Source organism: Octopus sinensis, linkage group LG16 (assembly GCF_006345805.1).
Source record: "Octopus sinensis linkage group LG16, ASM634580v1, whole genome shotgun sequence".
Taxonomy (NCBI): Eukaryota; Metazoa; Mollusca; class Cephalopoda; order Octopoda; family Octopodidae; genus Octopus; species Octopus sinensis.
The window spans coordinates 52,338,134-52,350,827 of NC_043012.1; the positions used below are offsets into that span (position 1 = coordinate 52,338,134).

General features: G+C 35.7%; 1 long non-coding RNA gene across 1 annotated transcript in view; it reads right to left on the reverse strand.

Annotated features, from left to right (window-relative positions):
* The window catches only part of LOC118766594, a 30,663-nt gene extending 18,200 nt beyond the window's left edge, over nucleotides 1-12,463 (reverse strand). The window contains exon 1 of the long non-coding RNA XR_005002537.1: nucleotides 12,349-12,463. This is a non-coding gene — a long non-coding RNA (uncharacterized LOC118766594). The remainder of the gene's footprint in view (nucleotides 1-12,348) is intronic.
* Nucleotides 12,464-12,694: the final 231 nt, after the last annotated feature.

Sequence of the window (12,694 nt, forward strand, 5' to 3'; positions counted from 1 at the left end):
TACAACAATGTTGTTAACACCGACTTCAAATTTCGGGCCGCTAAGCCATCGTCGGACTGCCGAAACTTCGAAGTCACAATCAACAACATTTTTGCATAGGTATAATAAAGTATAGAGCAACCCATCAGCTTAATGTAAAATTGGTTTTATTTTAACCGATAGATAGATAGATAGATAGATAGATAGATAGATAGATAGATAGATAGATAGATAGATAGATAGATAGATAGATAGATGAGTTTCTTTATTGGCCACACAGGGCTGCACACAGATGGAACAAGTTACAAGGTAGAGCTTTTCTTTTGGGGGATGAAAAAAACAAAAAACAAAAGAAAAAAAAGGTGGCGTAGGTTTTCGATCAAAAGGGATCGTAAAAGGGGAAAAAAAGGACAAAAAATAAAATAATAAAAAAAAAGGAAAAGGAACAAAAGAAAAGAGAAATGAAAAAAAAAACGATCAATAGGGATCGTGTATCACAGTGTTATGATGTATGGTGTAAAGGGGGAAGCAAGTAAGGTTTATCCGTGGGAAGGAAAAAGACCACGGTAACCTTGGTCAATATTGTTATATGTTACCACATTTGTTTGCAAGTGGGTAACCCTCTGTTTTCATTTTCTGGGTTCATAGGATTATGCTCAAGGTGGCTTCGTCATTCATACGTGCCATCCTTGCTACATTCACCCATCTTTTTTTAAAGCATTCGCGAGACAAAACTTGCCTCTCTACTCTCACTTTCCTTTTCAAGTGGTACTTGAAGAAGTTGATGACAGATTGACCAGAGAGGAAAGTGTTTGTCTCCAATCCTTTCAGACGCGTCCACCAGATACATTCTTTCGCCATAGCCACAAGGATGATGAAAATAGCTCTTCCTTCCCGTTTGAAGGAAGGAGATAGATAGATAGATAGATAGATAGATAGATAGATAGATAGATAGATAGATAGATAGATAGATAGATAGATAGATAGATAGATAGATAGATAGATAGAATGACTTATAGATTTGGGAAACTGATTTACGAAGAACGCGAACAGTTGAATTTTTTATTTGGAAACAGATACTAAACAGATTGATATTGTCAATAAACACAGAGAGGCAAGAATGCGATCACGCACACACACACGCACACACACACACACACACACACCACACACACACACGCACGCACACACACACGCACACACGCACATACACACACACGCACACACATAAAGGTAAAGACCCTCGTTGGTCAGGAATGACGAAGGGAATGAACCTAGAAATTTAACCTTCGAGGCAAAAGTCCGGGAAAAGATATTTATGGAAGACTAGCAGTCACCCTTTCATACCGGCCTCTCCTCTCAAAGCCCCCACTGTTATCTAAGGAGAAAGCAAGGGCCGGTACAGCTATGAAGACCTTTTCGGGGTAAAAGTATGCAATAAGCCTTAGGTGGAAAATAGCCAGATTATACACAAATATGCATTGTATTTGGAATGAATCGGAGCGCACATATATGCATTATTGTATTTGTTTCTCCATCAATGCAACATAGTAATGCCTTGAGCTATGATATTAAACTACACCCGACGGTGAGTCTCCAGCGACCTCGGACTGAAGTGCGCCTTGAATGCTCTTTCCAATAATCGAATACTATAGATGTAACTGTTTCGTGTTGGTGCGCATCCTGGTTCTAGCAGAGACAGAGGGAAAAGACGAACCTGCTAAAACAATTCTTGCTATATGTAGGTGCAGGCGTGGCTGAGTGAAGAACCTGGAATGAACCTAGAAAGTTACCCTTCGAGGCAAAAGTCGAGGAAAAGTTGTTTATGGAAGACCAGCAGTTACCTATTTCTTTATTACCCACAAGGGGCTAAACACAGAGGGGACAAACAAGGACAGACATAGGTATTAAGTCGATTACATCGGCCCCAGTGCGTAACTGGTACTTAATTTATCGACCCCGAAAGGATGAAAGGCAAAGTCGACCTTGGGGGAATTTGAACTCACAACGTAACGCAGACGAAATACCGCTAAGCATTTTGCCCGGCGTGCTAACGTTTCTGCCAGCAGTTACCGTTGCATACCAGCCACTCCTCTCCACGCCACCAATGTTATCCAAGGAAAAGCAAAGGCCGGTACATTTTTTCCGAACGCATGGTTCCGGATTCAGTCCCTCTGCGTGTTACCTTAGGCAACAGTCTCCTATTACAGCCTCTGGCCGACCAAAATCTTGTAAGTGGATTTGATGAACGGAGTCTGAATTAAGTATGCCGTGTAATATGTATGTATTATATATATGTGTGTGTGTGTTTGTGCTTGTGTGTGCGTAAATGTGTGTGTGCGTGGAATTGATTTTGTAGTCCCTTCTTTTGTAGTTCGCGTCCCTTTTGTACTTCTAACTTCATTTTTCCTTATTTCTCTCTTTTCAATGACCCCTCGTCCCTAACTGACACTAGCAAGAGTTCATTACATTGGGCTACGTATCTCATTAAGTTCTCGAGTTCGAGACGTACAGTCTTCCACACCTATCAGTCCTCTTTCTCCAGTTGCTCTCTTCATGTACAAGCGATCAGTGTCTGCCCGTAGATGATGGGTTCCATGCGTCGTTAGGAGCTTTCTTGATTTCCTGTGCATCTCCTTTAGTTCCTGCTCTGTCCACTCAGGATTCCAGCGCTATACCAAACTACTGCGACTGTGCGCGAGTTTATTGCCGAAATTACGTTTCTGTCAAACAGCTTTGAAGCCAGTATTTTTCTCATTCACCACAGATACTCTCTTTTTGTGTTTTTCTTCATGTCGTTGTATTTAACTCCATCTGCCTCAAGTATACCCATTTCTTTATAGCTGGATTGAGGTTAAATTGCCTTCATCAACCCACCAATTGGCAAACCTATGCATTCTGTCCTAACAAGCTTTCCTGGTTTCATCACTAGCGTAACACATTTTGAGAGCCGAAACTCCTTAATATCATTGGAGTATATCTGCAGAGAATGGATTAGGCTGTCAGTTTCTGTCTCACATTTTCTGAATTACTTCAAGTCGTCCATGAATAGCAAATGGTTCAGTTTTCCCTTACTTCTTTCCAGGTCATACACCAACTTTGTTTTTTTGCAGTATTTCACTCAAGGAGATCATTTTCAGCCCAAAGATCAGTGAGGACACATTGTTGCCCTGGTAGATTCCTCTCTTGATTTTCACCTCTACTAATATTTGACTCCTGCTGTCAATTCCGTCTTCACCATTTCATACTGTTTTATATAAGGTTTTTCTGTTGTTCTTATTATCCAGGAGTGTGGTATCATATCGTTTGCTTTTCCATAGTCAGCCCATGCTATGCTCAAGTTTGTGTGTGTTCTCTTGCTATTACTATTATTATTATTATCATTATTATTATTATTATTATTATTATTATTATTATTATTATTATTATTATTATTATTATTATTATATTATTATTATTATTATCATTATCATTATCATCATCTTCATCATCATCATCATCATCATCATTTTTATCTTCATCTTCTTTCCATTCTGTTTCCATCTCTTGCCTAGTGTCTTCCTGACATCTAGGGCAGAGAAACGTAATGTATACATTGGTAGGCCATTACAAATAAACACATCAGGTTGTTCATTTACATAGTCATGTGATATAGAAAAAGGGGAAGAAAGATAGAGAGTTTTCTCTCTATCTTTCTTACGAAGAAACTAAAGGAAGAAAAAGGAAAGAAATTTCACAACAACGTATCAGTTACGTAATAGTTACAACAATTTTTTGCACTTCTTGCATGTATGCCAGGGATCATTCATAAATAATTTTCAGTTCCTTTTTTGATCTTTCGAAATGCTCCTACAATCACTGGTATTGTAACCGTCTTGAGACTCTACATCTTTTCGATTTCAATTGAAAAATCTGTATATTTTCTGAGCTTATCAAACTCTTTTGACGAGATATTATGGTCACATGTTATGCACATGTCAATCGATAAACAAACTTTATTGTTTTGGTCTTTCTCAACAATACCTGTTTTTTCTCCCTTGACAGTCCGCTCTGTACATTCTGGGAAGTCCCAAAGAATAGTTACATTTTCTCCTTCAGGTACAGCCGCATGGTGGTGTTTTTACCCATTTTGACAGCAGTTTTGATTTTATAATGCCGACGCATTATCCAATGTACATATAGGCCAACTGTATCATGTTTTGATTTGTACTCTACCTTACACCCAGAGATTAGGTCATCCACTGTTTTAATCCCATCGTTGCAGTATTGACACTTTGGGTCTACACCAGTTTTCATCATATTCGCTTGATAGCTCCGGGTCAATAAGCTCTGATTTTGAGCAGTTAAGACAAAGCCTTCACCCTCTGCCTTTGGCCTTGAGCTCCGTAGCCACTGTTGGGTGTGCTTCTGGTCTACATCAGCTTGTTTGCTACATATTTGTCACGTAGAGGATTTTGTTCCCACCTGTCAGCCAATTGTTCAAACGCGTTTTTTGAGGTTTTTTTTTGTTTTGTTTTGTTTTTTGCTATGGATTTCACCTTCCTTGCAACTACGGTTTCCGCACTTCCATCATGCTGTTCCGCCTGGGTATTATGCATAAACTCACTCGAATTTTTTTGGCTCATCTTCATGAGAGAATGAAGCTTCTTACGTCTTTCATGGTTTTCAACGAACTTTAGCATCCAGTCGTGAGATGTTTCAAGGTAGTTTGCCAATCCAGTGGTGATGGTTTTGTAAGATATTTCTAACTGGATAAAGTCTCGACCTCTTTGAGCTCTGGATAAAGACGATATGCATCTGCCTTTGGGTGGAACATCTTATTGCAAGTTGTTGTTGTTGTTTTTATTATTATTATTATTATTATTATTATTGAGTGAGCGAGCAGAGCATGCCATCAAAGTGACACTGGGGTAAAATATACGAAGCCCAGTATACCCATCATGACTACCCGTCTGATAAGGGTACACAAGGCACATGCATCACAATTATTATTATTATTATTATTATTATTATTATTATTATTATTATTATTATTATTATTATCATCATCATCATCATCTTCATCATCATCATCATCATCATCATCATCATCATCATCATCCATCATCATTATTACCATCATCATCATTATTATCTTAAAGCGGTGTACTGGCAGAATCGTTAGCATTCCGGGCAAAATGTTTAGCGGTATTTCATCTGGGTATACGTTCTGAGTTCCGCCGATGTTTTAGTTTCGTCATTCATCCTTTCGAGGTCGATCGAATAAGTATCAGTTATACGCTGGGGTCGATGTAATCGATTAGCGCTTTCACCCAAATTTCACGCCGTGTGCCTAGAGTAGAAAGGAAAGCAGCCAGTTGACAGAATCGGCAGCACGCCGGATAGAATGCTTAGCGGCATTTCGTCCGTCTTTACATTCTGAGTTGGAATTCCGCCGAGGTCAACTTTGCCTATCATCGTTTCTGGGTTGATAAAATAAGTACCAGTTGAGCATTGGGGTCGATATAACCGACTAATCTCCTCCCCCAAATTGTGCTTTTAGTAGAAAGAATCATTATCATTATTATTGTTGTTGTTGTGTTGTTGTTGTTGTTGTTGTTGCTATAATTATTATTATTATTATTATTATATTATTATTATTATTATTATTATTATTATTATTATTATTATTATACAAATATATTACACACTACAAAGCTTATTATATGTGTGAGCCATTTAGAATTTCATTATTACATGTATGTACCGCTTATAAGTTGATATCAATCATTTCAACAAGAAAACGATTGAATTGCATATTGTTGAATAACTAAGTCAACTATTCGGCTTATAATAACGGTAATAATATAAATTATTCTGCACGAAGCATTTACTTTATCATGAATACAATAGAATATCTTTGAATTGTTGACTGAAGAATTTAAATATACTGCAGTAAACGATTACATAATGTACTGGATCACTTTGATAAGGCTGCAGTAAAAATTATTTACAATGAATTTACTTGGACTTTTCACTGCGAGATTTGAGTTCACATATATGGAGCTTTCATTTCAAGATTTAAGTTCGTTTCTTTGAACCTTTCATGAGATCAAAGTTAAGATTTTGTGAGGAGTGATAAAATCACCCCGAAATGATTACTTCGAATTAAATATATTGATATAGTAAATTTACTTCAGAATTGCATAGATAAAACAAAATTAATAGAATGGGAAACGTATGCAATATAATATAGATTTGCATGTATATACAATTGGCTACTTAATTTCATTGAATGACTCATTGGTTGAAGGTATATACAGCACCGATGGAGAATGGAATGTACCTTGCAACTTTTAATGAGCAGTTGGCTCAATTGAAAAGAATCATTCTGGATGTATGTGTGGGAAAGCGAAGTATTGTCTTAGAGTTTACCCACCATTTGACTATTGAGAAATTTCAAAAATTACAAGTGGGGTTTTTAGAAGAGGAGAACTGCGAACGAAAGTGGCAAGTAGACTAAGTTCGTCAGAAGCTTACAAATACTGCATGGTGACGTTCTCACTGAGAAAATATCTGTTCACCAAATAAATTGCTTCTTACCTTTGCGATATACTATTTATCTAGCAGTCTAAAACGATGCGTGTGATAAACTTGCTATCAGACGTTCTCTCTGGAATTATATTGATAAATTCTGTGGAAATTAAACTCATAAATCATGGAAATCCAATTGAAATATTTTACACTTTAACATGGTTTGCGTTCATCATTCTGTGAATATTAATTAGTGCTGGAATATGATAGTGATCAGAGAGTGTACGTAAATGTATGTCATTCGTGTATATATATGTGCGTTGCGTGTGTGTGTATGTATATGTATATATATATATATATGTGTGTGTGTGTGTGTGTGTGACTGCATGTGTGCGTGCGTTTGTATATATGTAGTTTATGTGTGTGCGTGTAATGTACAGCATAAACGCTTACGTTGGACAATGGATTATATAGTTTCGGTATTTAATTAAGAAATTTGACGTCAGTGTTCACTTCACTCAGGGTTCGTCTTAACTTTTCTTCTTTACAAGGCCTATAAAATAAAGTACTATTTATTGCTGTCGTTTATTTGGCCCCAGCTGTCTCTGATCAATGGCGCTCCGGCTATGTTCAGCCCGTTTTATATTCATTCACTGTATAACTGGGGCAACATTATCTAATTAGTTTTTCACACTTTGAAGACAGCAGCGTGTGATAAGAAAGAAATATTTGTCCGTTATTTCAAACACGTCGGTGTATCAGAATCCAGGCTTCCTCGTTTGATCGTAAATCTTACCAAACTTTCACTGAGGTTGATTCATTCGACCTTGACAGTTCACGTATCCGTTAATCGTCTGGCATTTGCCATAGAAAGGACGTTCAACTCGAGGTTTTCAAATCTGGTTATATGCTGTCAGTTTAATGCACAAATGCTCCTAGGGCAAGCAAGAATTTCATAACCAATCTAAGAAGTCTCATATATTATTTATCCTTGGGAATTTCCTGATGTGTGTGTATATGTGTGTATGTGCAGGACCAAATTATAAGAATTATGCGTATAAGTTATAACGTGATATCTATCTATTCATGTAAAGTCACCCCGTCAGTATCTATGTAAAACAGAGTGTAACATAGCATAATCTTGGTAAAATATAGTGTAGCATTTCATGGTGCGCCTAATAAACTGTATACAATTCATTGGAGGATTAATGAACAATATATCATTCGGGATACAAGCAGGAACTAGTAGTATAGTATTTTCTCGTGAAAGATCCAGAATAGTAACGGACGTTATATAAGACACAGCAGCGTTCTCAATGGCATTTTTGTTTAAAAATCACAGTACAAATATACTATAATGTTTCACTGTTTCGCTACAGCATTATATTTCATTGTGCAAATTACACTATAGTTTTACAATATATTTAGTTACAGTTATAATTCATTGGGAAAATTCACAATAGTATTTCACTGTGTGCGTAGTTACATTACATTTCACAGTATCAACTACATGATAGCAGTTCAATCAGTTTGGTTATATTATTACCAAGTGCGTATTTCACTGCGGCAGTTGAGTTACATGTACCCCAGTCATTAGTCTATAAGTTACGCATACTCACAGTCTGTAATTTTCATATATATATATATATATATATATATATATATATACAGGGTGCGTAAGATATTGGAGGACAGATTTATGTTTATAAAAAGAACAGATATATAATAACAGATAATAACTTTATTTATCATAAAATGCGATGATGATAAAAATAAACTTTCTTTTCTCTAGTGTTATTCAATAAAGCCAACTTCAGCTTCAACAACTGCTGCTATATGATTTCTAAACCATCTACAGGCTCGAATCAAGTGATCCTGGTTCATTTTGGACATTACTCTGACTATGGCAGCTTTCGAAGAATCTTTGGTGTTACGGGCGTGTTCACTGACCTCCACATGTAATTGTCCAATAGATTGAGATCTGGGGGATTAGGAGGCTAAATGCTAGGGGTTATATGATCATGAAATTTTTCAGCCATCCATTCATGTGTTACGAGAGCCATGTGTGATAGTGTAGAGTCTTACTGAAACATATATGGCCTTCCATTGCAAACACTATCTATCCAGTCTGTTTCTCGTGAAACATGAACTTGCAATGAAAGTTATTTAAAATTGTTAGAACAATTCCACCTAAAACGCCTTCATCGCATTTCAAACATTAAATGAAGTTCTTTTTTTCCAAACACAGATGTCCTTGCATCTACAGGCATCACCTCAATTAAAGCTATGATTTTGAGGAAGGACATGAGAGAGTATGGTCATATTGTTCGAATGGCGGATGAACAGCTGTTTGATGGTGAGCTTGCAGAGCGGAAACGCTACTGGCATAAACCTAAAAAAAGGTTCAAGGACAGTGTAAGGACTTCTATGAAGTCACTTGGATTGGATCCAGAAGACATAGAAACCTTTGCTTCGGATCGAGCTGGATATATATATATATATATATATATATATATATATATATATATATATATATTATATATAAAGTACGATTTAATCGTGATCAGAGGAGTTCGTAAACAGAGCTACTACTGTGTATGTATGTATGTATTTATGTATGTATGTATGTATGTATGTATGTATGTATGTATGTATGTATGTATGTATGTATGTACATGTGTGTGCCTATGTTATAGAAATTATATTTTACTGCTCAATTGATGTTGTAACATATTCGTGCACAATTATATTAGAATAATTCAACATCCACCCACGTAATCTTTTATCAATACTAAACAAATTTTTAAGACTTTTAAAATTTTGCATTTGATTTCAAATTTAACCTTATCAAAACATTAATATTTTAACATTTCAAAATAATCTTCGGTAAAAATTTTACTCCTACATATAATATGAAGAATAAAATAATCCCCAGTTGCTCATAAAAGATTTCAATAAAATCCATAATGTATGGTTTTAGATGGCATTATATATTCAATTGCATCGGATCGATTTCAAGAAAACTTACTTCTGAAGTATCATTTCCAACGCTATCGCATACCATTATTAGAAGTCCTTGTGGCATGATGTTATATGAAAATATCCGTCAAAATCTTTCAAGAAAAATGTTGTAATGTCATAAAGCTATGCATATCTCGGCATTGTTTACAAAGCAATAGATCACACTTCCATACAAGGAAGCCGTTCTTACATGGTTTGTTAATTCTTCTTTGACTTAACAAATAAAGTTATGCGGTGGATGCATGCATTGCATTTATATTATTGCTTGAAAGTTCCCCACTTGAGAGAAACGAGCGTATAAGCGATGCAGTTCGCCATTTTTTTAAATGTGATTATGCAAGTTAATTGAGCTGGGTTTTCTTCGTCGTTCGTGCTATATTTTTAGCTCAAAATGTAATGAAAAGTAATACTAAAACTAATATTCGGTATCTTTCAGTCAATCTACCAATATATGGAGATAGATAGACAGATAGACAGACAGAAGGATAGATAGATTGATAGATAGATAGATAGATAGATAGATAGATAGATAGATAGATAGATAGATAGATAGATAGATAGATAGATAGATAAATAGACAGACAGACAGACAATTAGATAGATAGAAAAGATAGATAGAAACGATAGATAGATAAATAGATAGATAGATAGATAGATAGATAGATGCATACATATATACAAACATACATACATACATATGTACATACATACATACATACATACGTACATACATACATACACATTGTTGTGAAGAGGAGAAGACAATAAACGAGACTAGTAACATCTCCATCAATGATTTAACTGTTTCCCCTGTATCTGAAGAGGAATGTTACAGGTATCTAGGAATGGATGAAAATATATCTTACAATGACACCTGTAACAAAACACGAGTCACTAAAGACTATTACTGGCGAATAAAGAAAATTTGGACCTCAGAACTATCTGCATTCAATAAGACAGTGGCCCACAATGTGTTTGCAGTGCTAGTACTAATACCAACATTTGGGATGCTTGATTGGACACGGGATTAGATCCAAGCTATTGATGTGAAAACCCGGAAAATACTAACAACCACACATAATGATTGATTTAAAAAAAAATCCATCTGAAGTATCATTTCTGGCATAATGGTATATGAAAATAACCGTCAAAATCTTTCAAGAAAAATGTTGAAATGTCATAACGCTATGCATATCTCGGCATTGTTTACAAAGCAATAGATCACACCTCCATACAAAGAAGCCATTCTTACATGGTTTGTTAACGTTAGGCAAGTCGATTTACACAGAATATTAAATACATTTAATAGAAAAAATGAACGTGTATGGATATAAAATAGTCTGACTCACAGAATATAAATGATACCAGAAGTTAAATGGTTGAGTTTTACGGGTCCAACAGCAGTTTCTGGAAGCTTGGAAGCCCGGAATAATGATAGTTACTTGCTTCCATTACCGGATAACACCGTCTCCGTTTCCAGGATAGAATTTTATATTGCAGAATTTTACATTTGCGGTGTTGACAGGGTGAATCTTTAAACTCCATCCTGTCAACACCTCAAAGCTCAAATGTAAAATTCCCACTGTAAAATTCTCCCTTGAAAACGGAGGTGGTGTTATCCGTTAATGGATTCAAGTAACTATCATTATGTTTGACCGCCAATCCCCAGGAAACAGGTGTTGGACTCGTAAAACTCGACTATTTAACTCATGATATCATTTTTAATCTGTAGGTCAGACAGTTATATAGCCATACAGATGTACATTGTTTCAATTAAATGTATTTAATATTTTAGCAAATCCTCCTGTTTTTAGAACACCATGATATGATTGCCGAGAAGAATTCGTCCCTATTTATGTCACGCAATAACCTGATACCGCCCTCATTATTGCTAATAAATTTTACTTAAATAAAATGTCTAAAATAAATGCTATATAAACACTGTGTAAGTATATTAAATGCATTTTTTAATTGGTATAATATATATGTAGTTATATATTGTGTGAGAACCACTTTTACTATGTACATGTGCATATGAACTCTCAAATTGTGGATACACTTGCATATAAGACAAAGAGTAAGAATCCTGAATATTATTTTACTGTGATATCAATTAAATTCGGCAAAACTAATTTATTCATGACTTCGAAACTGCTGCTAAATCGTTCTGGTATTTCAGTTAATATTGTTTATTACACACATGTGAGTGAGAACACTGAGATATTTTTGGTATCTAACATATGTCAGATACTGCGAGCGCTGCTTCTGATTGGTCAATCCATGGTGATGACCCGATTGTCATTCATAAGTTACAACTAAACTTCATTCATTACTTTCACGAGCAGGTAGAATGTAGCCATGTAATTAAACAAACATACTATCTTTTTTATACCAGATATCACTTAAAGTCATATACACATAAAATATAAACATATCTGGTGGTAATTCAATTTTTTGTTGCCAAAAAAATCACAACATATTTCGTCTGCTCGTCGATACTCTTGCAGTGCAGGTGGATCTATCAACAAGATGGCTACTGTTGTCGATATCAAGATGAATGATTTTGTTAAGATTGATGGTAAAGATGGGGGAAGAGTGTTATCCGTTGTTCAACCTCTTGGAACATACAGAATGTTCAAAGTGAAGATCAACACTGGCAAAGTTCGACATGTTGCTGGATACAGGTTAACAAAGGTTCCCGAAACAGTGTCATCGACGAGTGGATTGTCATCGAACCCTAGATCTGACATCCCTGATGAGGTGTACAACGAACTTCTACGTGACGATTTCTTTGATGAGAGCAATAATGAATTGAACGTGAACTTGAATGTTAACAAAATGTTAAACAGTCATCAGTTATCAGTCATTTCATCTGAAAACTTAGCGCTATAAAGTCGGACTATCTTCCTGCGGCATGACATCTTTTACAGTTACACATTGTGACGTCACTGACATGAAATCAAGCTGTATTCATGCGCGCTACAAACACCGATGTGAAGAATTAGTTATTGGGTTAATAAAATATGGCGTGTATTCGTGTGTAATAAATAAAATATCAAACTCATTCCCTATGGATACCGTATTTATTACAACTCGTGGCTTGTAAACGTAACTAACTCGCATTCGCTCGTTAGATACGTTTACGAGCCACTCGTTGTAATAAATACGGTATCCATAGAGA